The 14,721-nt window shown below is 43.4% G+C and overlaps 1 protein-coding gene across 4 annotated transcripts in view; it reads right to left on the bottom strand.

Annotated features, from left to right (window-relative positions):
* The window catches only part of ANO4 (anoctamin 4), a 118,081-nt gene extending 104,085 nt beyond the window's left edge, over positions 1 to 13,996 (bottom strand). For 3 of the 4 annotated variants that reach the window (XM_028746795.2, XM_028746797.2, XM_028746799.2), the window contains exon 1: positions 13,625 to 13,996. The gene's annotated coding sequence lies outside the window, so the exon portion shown is untranslated. The remainder of the gene's footprint in view (positions 1 to 13,624) is intronic. The other variant, XM_028746798.2, reaches the window with a different exon arrangement.
* Positions 13,997 to 14,721: the final 725 nt, after the last annotated feature.

Raw genomic sequence — 14,721 nt, 5'->3', positions numbered from 1 at the left:
GTATGAAAGGAGCAGCAATGATGAGAAAGTAGAAAGGAGACAGTCCAGGTGTGCCTGTCCTTTTTCTCTCCCTTTCCCTCCAAGTAAGTGTGCACAGAATTGAAGCCTTATATTATGGAAAGGATGGGGAACCTGTGGTTCTCCAGATATTGCTGGACTCTGACTTCCAGAGGCCCCAGCAAGTGTGGTCAGTGGTCAAGGAGCCACGTGTTCCCCATTCCCTTCTCAATGGAGCACCCATTCAAACACAACATCATTTCATAATTATCTGTTCAGCACTGAATAATGCAAGGCAACCATAATGATGGATGGGCAACTTCTCCCTGATGAAGACCATATTCTGGCATTGTGCTGTACTGCTGGGGGAGGCGGCAATGTCAGCTTGCACTTTTACTGTAACTTCATATGCTTTGAGCAGCGAGCTCTTCCTGACAGATAAGGCCACTTGCCAAAAGGAAGAAGGAAGGGCAAGATCACCTTGGCCAGGTCAGTGACCAAGGCTGCAATTGTGAGGCCAACTATCACATGTAAATTATCCTCAAAAGAAACAAGGCAATTCTCGACTCTCCTGATATATTTGGAGGGGTGTGATGGTCCAGATGCAACTGCAAAAGCCATCCGCTATGTCTCATTTATTTGAAATAGGTATAAAGGTAAAGAGTAAAGGGACCCCTGACCATTAGGTCCAACTCTGGGGTTGCGGCGCTCATCTCGCTTTATTGGCCAAGGGAGCCGACATACAGCTTCCAGGTCATGTGGCCAACATGACTAAGCCGCTTCTGGCGAACCAGAGCAGCGCACGGAAATGCCGTTTACCTTCCCGCTGTAGTGGTACCTATTTATCTACTTGCACTTTGAGGTGCTTTCGAACTGCTAGGTTGGCAGGAGCAGGGACCAAGCAACAGGAACTCACCCTGTCGCGGGGATTCAAACCGCCGACCTTCTGATCAGCAAGTCCTAGGCTCTGTGGTTTAACCCACAGCACCATACGAGATAAGAAATTGCCACCAAATATCCTGCCTTAGGACAGGATGTGAGCGGTGGCCTAGGATTCAGCCCAATCAAATCAACTTCCAGTTCTCTATGCTTCAGAGAACACTGACAAGAGGGATGGCAATGTATTTTCTGAAACTCTCAAGTTTCTCAATAAGAAGCAAATGATGTTCAGTACCAAAGCTCTGATACCCTGAAGTGTATCCTCATTTTCAGAATGGTTAACTAATCACTTTTTAAACTAAGGCTGCAATCCTAAAATGAAACCTACTTTGAGTAAATCCCATTAAACTGATTGGGTTTACTTCTAAGTAAACATGGCTGAAAAACTGACAGATACTCATTCTGCTAGGTACCGTACTTTTATTTACAGCACACATATACATGTACAATATTTTGCCAGTTAATGTTCCAATGCCTAAGCAGATCTCCAAGTAATTTGCAGATATGTAGATACTAATAATAAGCCAGGGTAAGTTTTGAAATGCTCAATGTTCTGACCCAAAATTTGTTTTTCCACTGAAGTAGATGATTCAATGCAATTCTTCTACTTTGACAAACAGAGATATTATCTGAGATGGAGTTAGTAGTGCATGATATCAGTTTGAAAATATGGCCTTTAATAGAGACATTTAATTTGTTTTGTGGAAATAAAGGCAAAGAAAAGTTCCTTTTCTGATTGTCAACAAAATATAAACTTTAAAATTAACTCCTGACATTTCCACATGAGCCATTGCACCAAATGTCATTACCAGCAAATGCCACAAGTACTGTGCCGGTACAACAAGAGTGAGCAATCTGCTCCCCTTGGTTGAGTGGCCAGATGCAAGGCAGGGCAGGACTTCTGTACCTTTAATAGTTGAGCAGGTGCCCCACACAGGCTACACTCACTGAAGTTTCAACTGCCACACAACTATTAAAGGTTCAGGATCGCTGTCTCTTTTTGCATCTGGTTACCCGGTCTAACTTCAGGAACCCTTTACAAGAAGGTCGCACCTCTGGCAAGAGCAAGCTGTCCCTCCCCAGAGAGATGGGATTGTCAGAAATGGAGAAAAGCATAATAGTATCCATTGTTTCTCCCCCCCCCCCCCAAAAAAGGAATTTTATTGCAATGGGATGTAAAAGAGGTAATGATCCAATGGGCTACGGATATCGGTAAACCGATTCGATTATCATCATGAGGGGAAGTTATGGATGGAGAGTTGGAGATTTGCGGCTTGCGAGGTGATAAAGGAAAATGGGATAAAGATGTTTAACAGATGGTATTTAACACAAAATTGAACACAATGGCAGATGGTATTTAAGGAAAACATTCAAAATGTATAAAAAAAAATCAAAATTGGGTCGGAGGGGCACTCTTACAGGGGGTTTGGGCACCAAAGAAGGTTTTCTTTTGGGGATAATAAAAGCCTTTCTTTACAGAAAGATTCAGCCTTGCTGGCATCCTCTCAATGTGGACAAGCAGAGGAAGGTTTCCTTTTTGGAATAATAAAATACCTTTTTTTTACAGAAAGGTCATTGTTTTACATGAGATTAGAATCTTGAGCTGACCAAGGGTGTATTTGCTTTACACCTTAGAGTGCAGGAAAGTTGTTTCCCCTTACTGCTATGCAATGCATTTCACAGCTATTTTCTCCCTGACTGATCATATCAACTCGGGAGGAATCTAGGCAGAATCTACAGACATGTTAAAAACATTATGAAAATGTTGTGTTGGTTTTTTTTAAATCGTTTTGAAAAATGCATTGAATTTGCTACAGCTCACAGTTGTCATCTAGTGTGACAATTGTATATTGCACTTTACAACACACTTAAAACATTTTATTTGCTGCTGTATAACTGAGTCCGCAGCTGCTTCTTTTTGTTTCTACACCAGGTGGGGATGTCTTTACCCAGTAAAACAAATTAGGAATAGCTTAAAGACCTCAATAGGTTTGAAGCTGGTTTGAGAAACAATGCATCAAACTGTAGTACTGGGTACTACGTATGCATCTTAAATAATATTGTGTGAATAAGGATTAAAAACCCAACATTGGAAATGCAGTGAGCGCACAAACACATACAAAGGGAATGTAAACACAGTCAAGGTCTGAGACCCTGAACTCTGCTTATCTTTGGTGCCATCTCTATCCAAAGACAGCTTAGTTTGGAAAAGCATCCAGAATGCTGTCATGTTTAAAGGACAAAAATGATTGTGTATGAAAGGTGATTTCCCTGCTTGGAATGATCCAAAAGAGGGTCATGTCCTCTGGGAATTGCAAGTAAGCAAGTTCTAGATAATCAGCCAGCCAACTTCTCCAAAGCCAGCTTACTCAGTTAATTTTATTTTGTAAATTTTGGGCTTGGTTCATAGAATACATTTCAATGGGTGAAGAAGCCATGCTACCAGATGAAGCAATTAATTAATTAGGGTGGTGATAAAGTAGACGGGGGGGGCATAATATAAAAGAGGAAAGATGGTTTAAAATTACTGGGAAAATATAGTTGGAGGAATAGTCTCCTATTTCACCCATGTGTACATTTTTAAAAAGAAAACTAAAACTATGAACCCCTCATGTTGCTATTAAGGCATTAATAATTTCAAGATGGAACTTATGAGTATCTAATCTTAGATAATAATTTTAGGCACTTTGGGACCAGCACTAGTACAAAGGAACAACCAATATCACTGAGAAGACTTTGGCTGTGTAATGCTCCTATTTATTCTGCAATATGTTCCCATCACTGGTTTAAAAATTTAGAAATGTCATAGGAAGACACCCACCCACCCTTCACACACAGAGGTGCAAACAGACAGCACACAACTTGGAAACACATCAAACCACAAATGTGATTTGAAAAACAGCAGGGTGTGTGTGCAACTTTGCTGGGTTTTAACCATTAATGTGTACACAGCCTTTGAGTCAATCCTAACTCTAGTTCTGATGAAGCCTTTCCCTGCTAGGGGTGTATTTGATAGGTGTACAACAGGGTAGGAAAGAATGTGGAGCAGAGGGGGTAGCCTGCTGTGCTCGCAACTGATTCAGAGGAGTTTTTTACAAATGGTTTTGGGATTCTTGATGTGAGGTGGAAAAAAAGATTAATGTCTCTGCCACTAGCAAACAAACCAGGCCACTACCTGTCTTTGCACTGCAGCAACGTTAAAGCAAGTCCTTTGGAACAGGCCCTTGGCCACAGATGCAAAAGTTAAGAAGCAGCCAAATTTAATTCTGCCTCTTTGTTCCATTAGTAAATGTATTGAGCCAAGTAAGAATACTGTAAATATCTGCGTTCGCAAGGACTCTATTGTTGTGTGAAGACCATATTCCTGGCAAAACTTTCTGAGAATGTGAAAATGCAAAAATGAAGCAGCACTGTCAGCACAAAATGGTCCATTTGTTTTAGATATTCATCAAATGAGGGTGAAAGAGGAGAGCGAAAAATATGGTTTGAAGCTCAACATCAAAAAAACGAAGATCATGGCCACTGGTCCCATCACCTCCAGGCAAATAGAAGGGGAAGAAATGGAGGCTGTGAGAGATTTTACTTTCTTGGACTCCATGATCACTGCAGATGGTGACAGCAGTCACGAAATTAAAAGACACCTGCTTCTTGGGAGGAAAGCAATGACAAACCTAGACAGCATCTTAAAAAGCAGAGAATATCACCTTGCCGACAAAGGTCCATATAGTCAAAGCTATGGTTTTCCCAGTAGTGATGTATGGAAGTCAGATCTGGACCATAAAGAAGGCTGGTCGCTGAAGAATTGATGCTTTTGAATTATGGTGCTGGAGGAGACTCTTAAGAGTCTCATGGACTGCAAGAAGAACAAACCTATCCATTCTTAAGGAAATCAACCCTAAGTGCTCACTGGAAGGACAGATCCTGAAGCTGAGGCTCCAATACTTTGGCCACCTCATGAGAAGAAAAGACTCCCTGGAAAAGACCCTGATGTTGGGAAAGATGGAGGGCACAAGGAGAAGGGGACGACAGAGGACGAGATGGTTGGACAGTGTTCTCGAAGCTACCAGCATGAGTTTGACCAAACTGTAGGAGGCAGTGGAAGACAGGAGGGCCTGGCGTGCTCTGGTCCATGGGGTCACGAAGAGTCGGACACGACTAAACGACTAAACAACAACAACAATTCATCAAATAACTATGGCTGACCTCTGTGATGTCAGAAGTCTTATGGGAGTCAAAGGAGGTGGGTGGGAAAGGCCAAAGGGTGTGCAAAATCCTGCATTTCCTGGGTATCGAGACAAAGGGGGAGGGCAAGTGACCATTGCTGGAGAAGGCAAAGGACTCAGGGTAGCAGCTGACAAAAAGAGGGAAACTGGGGGGGGGGGGGCGGATGCAATGCATACATGGAAACTGGTAATGAAGTATAGACTGGGGCAGCCACCAGTCCCAGTGAGAATGAGTGTATTTGTTGTATGTCCCTCAAGGTGCACAGGTAAACAGAAAACCCCAATAAACTGGTAAGTGATCAAGAACTGCAGTCTACAATCACCCCCCCATTCTTTGCCCGATGACACACAAGTGTGATGACAAGCCAAGTGACATTTAATAGGCCTGATCAGAGCTGGCCCTCATACATAACAGAGATTAAAGGTGTGAGATAGAAGACCAGACACATCACAAAACTGAGTCACAGCTGTTAAACAGTCAGAGTATTCAGTTGGGAACCAGTCAGAGTATTCTGCTGGGAACATAAAAATCCTATGTTCGCCCCCTATTACAGAACTTATTACAGAAACATTTTTTGAGTATGTTTGGTACGGCCATATAATGGAATACATGGTACAGCAAGTCAGTTCATAGGCATCATTTTAAGGGTAAAAAAGGTAAAGGTAAAGGTACCCCTGCCCGTACGGGCCAGTCGTGTCCGACTCTAGGGTTGTGCGCCCATCTCACTTAAGAGGCCGGGGGCCTGCGCTGTCCGGAGACACTTCCGGGTCACGTGGCCAGCGTGACGAAGCTGCTCTGGTGAGCCAGCACCAGCGCAGCACAAGGAAACGCCGTTTACCTTCCCGCTATAAAGCGGTACCTATTTATCTACTTGCACTTAAGGGTGCTTTCGAACTGCTAGGTGGGCAGGAGCTGGGACCCAAAGATGGGAGCTCACCCCGCCACGGGGATTCGAACCGCCGACTATGCGATGGGCAAGCCGTAGGCGCTGAGGTTTTACCCACAGCGCCACCCGCGTCCCTTATTTTTAAGGGTACATCTATATAATTCCTACCTAGGCAACAGTTTGTGCTCACATCACTTTAAATCCACCTATCTGATGAGAATAAAAATGTGCAATTAAGTTGTCTGTATTTGTCTGTATTGGTTTTATTCTTGAAGATGGAACATTTGTAATATATTTATTGCACTTATATCTCATATTTTTCTCCAAGGAGCTCAAGATGAAGTACATGGTCTCTCTCCCCCCCCCCCCCAAGTTAATTTCTGTAACAACCTTGTGAAGTAGGTAGGCTGAGAGGAAGTACTAGCCCTGTGAGGTTCATGGTTGAGTGGAGATTTGAATCCTAGCCTTCCAGGTCCTAGTCCAACACTCTAACCACAACACCACACACTTAGAAAGCCTGTGTATGTCTACTCAGAAGCAAAGCCCACTGAGTTCAATGGGATTTACTCACATATATGTGTTTATGGACAGGATTGTAGAGTCAACAATGACATTTATATAATATTTACTCAAAACTAAGTTCTACCATGATCAATTGGGCTTAATCCATCGTAAATGCATTTACAATTGGAGCCTTCATCTAGAACACTTTATTACTTCTTCCGTTACATCTGCAGGTTGAAGTGAGAAATGTTTTAGTTACATCTTCTTTGAAGCACCAAGGGAACTATAAAAAAAATTAGTGCCAAGATTACAGAAAATATGAACCACTGGTATTTAAATTAGCATTATTATTATTATTATTATTATTATTATTATTATTATTATTATTATTTTAATAATCTTCTTCTAATCCACTGTCTCATGGCAATTTACACATAAATAAAAAGTTAAAAAGACAAAACTTTAACAATTGTACCCAAAACATATTTTCCTCCATGTATGGAAAACCGACAAATTCCATAGTAGTAGCCATGCCTGTAGCAACAAAAACAAATAGCATTTTGCAGTACCTTAAAGAGTAACTCTTTTACTATGGTATACACTTTATGGACCAGAGTACCTGTCAAATGGAATTTACCCCATGAAAGGATATGACCTGGTAAATTTGTTACAAGACCCTTTGTGCTTTAAATGTGAAAATGGTCCATTTTCCCCCACACAAAGCTTTTTCAGTTTAGTCATTCGAACCATACTACCTACAGATTTAAGATGTTGCTGAATGATAATTATGACTAATCAGACTTATTTTGAGGATGTATTTTTTAATATTCAATAAGTTTAACGAGTGAAATTGCACCTAGTTCTTTCTCTGAAGGTTATGCTAGCAGAATCCAGAGAGGCTCACTTCCAAGTAAACCTGCATCTAATTGCATTGCACATCTCTAAACTTCAATACAGTTCAAAATCTCAAAACTAGGCACCCTTTCTATGATCTTGATTTGACTTATATCCATACATAAGTGTTTCAGATCCAGATATAGTTAATTTGAGGGCTGAATTGCCAACCTAGGTAACAATGTCAAAAGGCTAGTCATGTACACAGGAAATGGATACAGGTAAAAATATGAGCCACAATAAAGTGGAAGCAGAACATGAATACTGGATGTAGTATCCAGTATTCTTGCAGAGATAGGACAAAAATAAGCTATATAAAACTCTTTTAAATGAAACAGTCCTGTGGTCATTCAGCCACAGTGCAAGTGTACATTGCCATGACCTAATCAGTCCAGTTCGTGTTGTTGGCTCACTGAATGAAGAACAGAATGGATTTTTTTTTAATGTTCTTTCTGCAGTTGTTTTCTATGCAGGATTCAGACACCCTGCAAATAAATTAACATGACACCATGCTGCGAGAAAAAGAAATACTCTACATGCAGCCAGAGCCAAAACCTACAGTGGTCCTTCTGAAGCTATCTGTCAATTAAAAGCACTGATACTCATGAATAGTTAAACGATGCTGTTAAAATAACACTCGCCGCTTTTTTGCTCTGGCTTTTAGATTTAATGCACACTGATCTTTCTGTGAGAACTGCTGCAGGGCTGGTGTCAGTGGTCAGTTAGCATGGCTGGGCCCCCGAACTGGCAGAGTGCATTTACTGCTGTTGCCTAGTAGATAATAGAGCCTGCAACACTGACCGAAGGCTGACCTTTTGTTTAAACTTGTGTGCATACTTGGGCATCTACAGAAGGCTACGAAACTACAGCAAGGCTGATTTTACTAGGTGCATTGGGCTCAACAGCTCCTAGTGGTGCAAAGGGACAGCAGCATAAGTATTGCTGGTATCAGTTAAATTGGTTGTGTATATAGAGGTCCGTGCTACCATCTCCCCTGTGAAATCTAGGTTCTAATAGAAAATATGTAATACATACAGTATTCTGTTACGGAATGCTACCGCCAGGAGAAAATCGGAGGGGGGAGCTATTGCTGATGGCTCTTTCCTCCTGCAGCCCCTTGTGCCTAATTAGGAAGCCTCTGGAACATCACATACCCATCAATAGTCCCAATTTGACCAGGACATACCGGAATTACAGAAGCCATCCCAGCTTCTGATTGGATGTCTCATTTTCCATGCCGATCCTCACTTTGTGAGGGCGCCCATGCCAGAGCCCATGGAGGTGGAGGTGGGGGAGCCGCTGCTTGTGCAGGCTAGACCAACCACGCTGGGCCCAGAAGCCATGCCTCCTCTGCCCACTGGAGGAGGAAAAGAAGCCAAGGAGGACAAGGAGGACGAGCTGGTGTGGTGCTCACAGAGGGAACTGCTGCCAGTAATGGAGACAGGGGCTGCGAAACCTGAGTTGGCTTGCACAGGAGCACAGCACTTAAAGATACGCATCTCACTTTTAATCGGCGGAATACTGAAGGGTGTGACATCAGGAAAGGCCACACAAAGGACTAGAGCAGGGAAATCTCTGACAATTGTCTCCCCCTGGTCTACCAGTGGGATCCTCTACTGCAGTGGTGTCCAAACTGTTTTTAAAGAGGGCCTGATTTGATGAAGTGAAGGGCCGTGAGGGCCAACCAAAGTTGTTGACCTTTCTTTAGGATTGAAGTGAAGTAGTTGAGCTTTTTTATGATTGTACCCCAGTGTTGTTGAGCTTTTTTAAGACTGAAGTTTTTTGAGGGTTGAAGTTGTTGAGCTTTTTTTTTTTTAGGATTAAGGTTGTGGAGGGTTTTTGAGGGATTTTAACCCAGGAAATAAACTGCTACAGGGGCCGGATTAAACTGACCAGCAGTCCAGATTAGGGCCCCCGAAACTGACTTTGGACATGCCTGCTCTACTGGATCTCAGCCCTATCCATGAACAGGTTGAGCTCTTTTGCTCATGGAACCATAGCTAGGATCCAAGCCACTTATCTTATGCCATCTGCTCTAGGAAACAACTAAGACAACCAAAGAGGCTTGTGGCACCTTGAGAGCTGGCTTTTGTGGATTCAAACCCTCTTCCTCAGAATGCATTTAGTATAAGGTGGGACATAAATGCATGAAATAAAACAAACAAACAAAGTGGAAAGTTGTAAGGTGGGAGTTGTGTGGCAATGAGATGCAAAAATTACAGACAGTGATAATTAGAGCTGAAATATATCTTCAGAGGGGACGCGGGTGGCGCTGTGGGTAAAAGCCTCAGCGCCTAGGGCTTGCCAATCGAAAGGTCGCGGTTCGAATCCCCGCGGCGGGGTGCGCTCCCGTTGTTCGGTCCCAGCGCCTGCCAACCTAGCAGTTCGAAAGCACTCCCGGGTGCAAGTAGATAAATAGGGACCGCTTACTAGCGGGAAGGTAAATGGTGTTTCCGTGTGCGGCTCTGGCTTGCCAGAGCAGCGATGTCACGCTGGCCACGTGACCTGGAAGTGTCTCCGGACAGCGCTGGCCCCCAGCCTCTTGAGTGAGATGGGCGCACAACCCTAGAGTCTGGCAAGACTGGCCCGTACGGGCAGGGGTACCTTTACCTTTACCTTTATATCTTCAGAAGGCACATCTTTAACCTTTCCAAGTTAGTGATAATTACGAAGTTTATTGTATTAACACCTGTCATGAGGCAGGTGATAGAAACCACAGAGAACTGAAAGGAAGTTAAGTGGAATTCCCTACCAGTGAAATTCCAATTAGGGGCACTAGGCAGCATTTGCCTCCTAAACTGTGTGCCAGAAAGCAACTTATTTACTTTATTCCCTAGAAGCTCAATGGGAACCACCAATAACCACACTTGCTCATAACTGCATTGCCCTGATGCTTCATGTGACTTACCTGTCCTGGGCTGCCTTTCTTGGTAATGCTAGAATGTGACAGAGGGACCCCAGGAACTGGCTGTTATAATGCAAGCAAGCCATTCCTTGTTTATGCATGTATTGCTCCTATTTTAATTGAACCCTAGTCAATTGTAGCCTGGTTGTAAGGATATAACTTGTCAAATAAACTATTGTTCATCAACCAATGATTAAATTAATACACAATTTTTGTCCTATGTATCTAGCATATAATAGCCTTTAGAACATCCCATGCTCAAAATAACTTTCTAAGAAAGGTTCTAGGGGGAAATAGCCTGCACAAATGTAATTTCCATATATTCAGAGCTGCTAGCTAATTTCATGCAGCATGTGCTACATATGAACAGTGGTGTGAACTGGGTCTGAAAAAGCATCCTAGTTACCTGCTATAATTTTGAGGTGTCATTTTGATGGAATGCATTGAGATTCCTCTGGGCTTCAGTAACCCAATGTAAAGTTTAGTGATACAATGCAATTGCATCAATGCTATATTATTAGTTCAAGTGAGCCTGAAACAAATCTTGAGAGTTTTAGAAGCATCACATATTTACGTCGCTGTGCAGCACCCAAACACTTCAGCAGTGATGACTAAAGAGGGATTTTTGCAACACACAACATGTTTACAGTGCAAAAAAGAATTATCCACTGTGCAAGTACTTTAATAAAGAAATACGTCATAAATTGCAAACCTACGCTATAACCAGAAAACACTGAGTTGAAGAGTCAAGGAACCTACTAGTTAAGGCTTAGCAACCCTGTGCAGCAAGCTTCAAAGATTCTCAGATCTGCAGTGTAGGGAGAAAACTTAGATGCCTAAAGTTTAGACCAGCTTTTCCCAACCTGGTGCCCTCCTGATGTTTTGAACTGCAACTCACATCAGCTCCAGCCAGCATGTTTGTGCTGGCTGGAGCTGCAGTCCCAAAACATTTGTAGGACACCAGACTGGGGGAAGCTGGTTTGGGCTTAAACCCCAACAGTTCCTCCTGCATTGTTTGAACTGGTTCACTCGCTCAGTCATTTGGAACAATTTGCTCTGCAGTAATCTTTCTGCAGTGCATCTGCTCCCTTTGTATTTAGGCATGTGTGCGTTCTCATGTAGGAAGGATGGAACTGAATGGCTTTCTGTCCCTTTTTGCTCTCTGTTGCTGTTAACACAGGGCAGTCTCATGCAATTCCGCTGGGAACACAAAGTAAGACAAGTAGTGTGTCCTGAGTTATAAGAAACCTGGTTTGTACTGGTCTGAGGAAGACCCCTCCTTTGTTTTGAAGAAGCATCTCACCTCACTGCACTTTTTTCTTACTCAGATGTTGACATCACCACTGTAGCTCAGATTCTCCAGCACCGCTCCAACAGATCACTATTTCCACTATGCCAAAGTTATAGTTGGTCGCAAGTGCCCATGTCTGTGCACCAGATTTGCTGTCACACTAAATGTGAAGAACTTTGCAGTGTTACTGCTTCTTTTTTCTTAAAAACAAACAAACCCAAAACCCATTAATGGTAATCTTGGTATTTTTTCACTATTGCAGGCATGCCCATTATTATCAGAAAAATAATATAGCTCCTTCCTGTACTACTTCCTGTACTACTCACATCACAGGTCAAATCACTAATTGAGATTTTCTTATTAGCAGTCGAATCTGCGCTCTAGTTAAGCCAGAAAGTCCAGTTTGTCCCATCAGTTTCCAAGGGATTAAATTGCTTGAATCAATATTAAAGGTCCAAGGGACCGTGTTATAAAAATCACATATTAAAAATATGTAGCTTAAAATGACACTCCATCTCTGTTCTGATCTTGGGGAGGAAACAAAGGACACCAACAGCACACTCCTATGCATGTCTACTCATATGTAAGCACAATTTAGTTCAATAGGCTTACTCAAAGGAAAATGTTTATAGGATTATAGCCTGGGGCAGGTAAAAGAAATGCCCTGGCTCTTATCCAAGGTGAAGTCAGGGAGCATTAAGAAAGAACAGAAGGTTATACACCAACTAATGTGTTTATGGACACTTGCTCTTCACAAGACGTGACCAGTGCTGTCAAAGCTGGTCACCCTGACCACCTTGGCAGTGTATTGCACAACATGACCCTGAGCTGCCCCCCAGCAGCCATTTATGCTGGTCGCAAACCTGATCTATGCTAAGGAATCTGTCTCTTCTTGTATTAAACCACATGGGTTCCTCTCCTTGTACAGGTCGCCTCATTTCAAATTTTTATGTAGGTTTGGGGCTTGAGGTTATGATTACAGTGAAATAATGATCCAAGGGAATAATTTAAGCTGGGCATCATATGTATTAATAAAATTCATACTGAAAAACATATTGTGGAGGATGAGCTCACAGTAACTAATCTGCAGTACAAGCATTCTTCCCTTTAGAAAGGTAAGTTGGAAAGACACTAAGGAGACTGCTATATTCCATTATATACTAAGTATGTGCTATGTTATCAACTGACAGCAGGCATATTCAAATCAAATTTTTGTTAACACAGGACAAAGTACAGCCCAAACAATTATAATTTCTGTTTGGAAATATGTGCACTTTTCCTTCTCCTTGAAGCGTTGTAAAACACTTAAGTTTTGAGGCTTCTCAGGACAAGAGAGGAGAGGTGTCTAAGTCCTGCTCACTAAAGTTATCTCTTTCCCCCCACCTCCCTCCTCTAGAAGCAGTGCAGGTTGGCTTTCCTCAGCACAAAGGAGAGCTCATTATAATGCCCAATTAATCTTCTCAGATATTTTCACTTAGAAAGCTGGTGCCTCAAGAGGCCCTCCTGAAGAGAGATGATAAAATGCTGGTAGGAAAGACATGAGCTCCCACCCAGGGGTGGCTTTTCCTCCCTCCCTCTCCTGTAAAGCATGCAGCTTATTTTTGTGGTGCGGCAGACCTATGTCTTTCCCTAAGTCCCCCTCTTCCACTTCTTCAGGATTCCTCCAGACTGCTGTAAGCTGTCAGCCAGCAGCATGCTTGCTCCCTCATTCAAGGACAAAAGGGGATTTCAAGCGAGGGGCGTTGAGGCGCAGGAGCCCGACCAAAGAGCAACTTGCATTTACTTCATAAAACACATGCCAGTGCAGGAGGAGGGTAGAGAAAATGAGACAGTAAATGAAGGTCAAGAGGCTTAGCTGTGATCCACTGGGGGGGGGGGGTGGAGAGAGAGAGAGAGAGAGAGAGAGAGAGAGAGAGAGAGGGGGGATGGAAGAGAGCTAGCGAGCACTGCAGCAAACATTGTCTGTGCACATGCCAGTACTCACCATAAAAATAGAAAGAACTGAAGAGAACCACTTTAGTAGGGGGCCCTTCCGAAACACCTTTCTCAAGAGCAAGAGATCCGCCGGTCCAGCAAAAGGCAAGGCAGAGGATGCTCAATTTACACACAGCAGCAGCAGCAGGAGCAACAACAACAACAGGCAAGTCTTTTCACAGCTTGTCAAACCTGTAAGCAGTTTGCGTGCTGGCACAAAACCTGGGGCAGGGAAGAAGTCTGACTCTGCTGTAGCACTGCAGCTAAAACAGACCGTTGTTTTCCCCCTCTGTGTCTCCCTCCCTCACACAGAGAGAGAGAGAGAGACTCAGGCTACGCGATGTGGATTCCCCCACCCCCTTGCTGTCTTCATATGCTCACAATTACTTGCTATTTGGAGATATGATGTGGAGGGGGGGTGGGGGAGGAGTTGAGGAGTGGTTGGGGGGGGGAGAGAACGGAGCCACAGAGCAGCTGAGCCAGCATCAGTATTCTTAATCAGCCCTTGCCAGCAGCCAATCAGGTGGCACTTGAGCGGTGCCAGCATGACAGTTCGCCAGAGCCCTGACAGCACAGGGCTGAGGCAAGCAACACATTTCCACCACCGCCCGCCCGGCCAAGAACACTCCTAGGGCAATCTGTGTCTTTTGATCCTGCAGACAAATGAGCTGCCCACGGGAACTGTGGATGCTGGACAAGGAGCAGAGAGCTGTAAAAACCAGTGCCCCAAAGATGTTTCGTCACTCACTGCCACTACTACTTCTCCACCACCTCCACAGTCGCACCAAAGCATGATGCTTGCGCATGCCAAAGAGTCGGGGTGCAATCCTGGGCAACAGGGGTGCAAGTCCCCCTGAACTCAACCCTTTCTTGGTTCTGAGTAGGAATGCAAAGGATTGCACTGCTTCCCACCATCAGCTGAAAGTTAATTTTCTTCCATGGTGTACACACAACCTCCATCTATTATTCATCATTTAAAGCATTAGTGTCTTTACGCCACAGAGAGGGCAACATCTGACAGGATGAAAAGTTCAGGGGAACTGCCCTTGTTAATTAACCACAAGGAAAATAAAGACAGTTGTCACACCATGAAGGAGTCTAGATTTC

Source organism: Podarcis muralis, chromosome 10 (assembly GCF_964188315.1).
Source record: "Podarcis muralis chromosome 10, rPodMur119.hap1.1, whole genome shotgun sequence".
NCBI lineage: Eukaryota > Metazoa > Chordata > Lepidosauria > Squamata > Lacertidae > Podarcis > Podarcis muralis.
The sequence above is the reverse complement of the archived record's forward strand: the minus strand, read 5'-3'. Positions and strand labels throughout refer to the sequence as shown.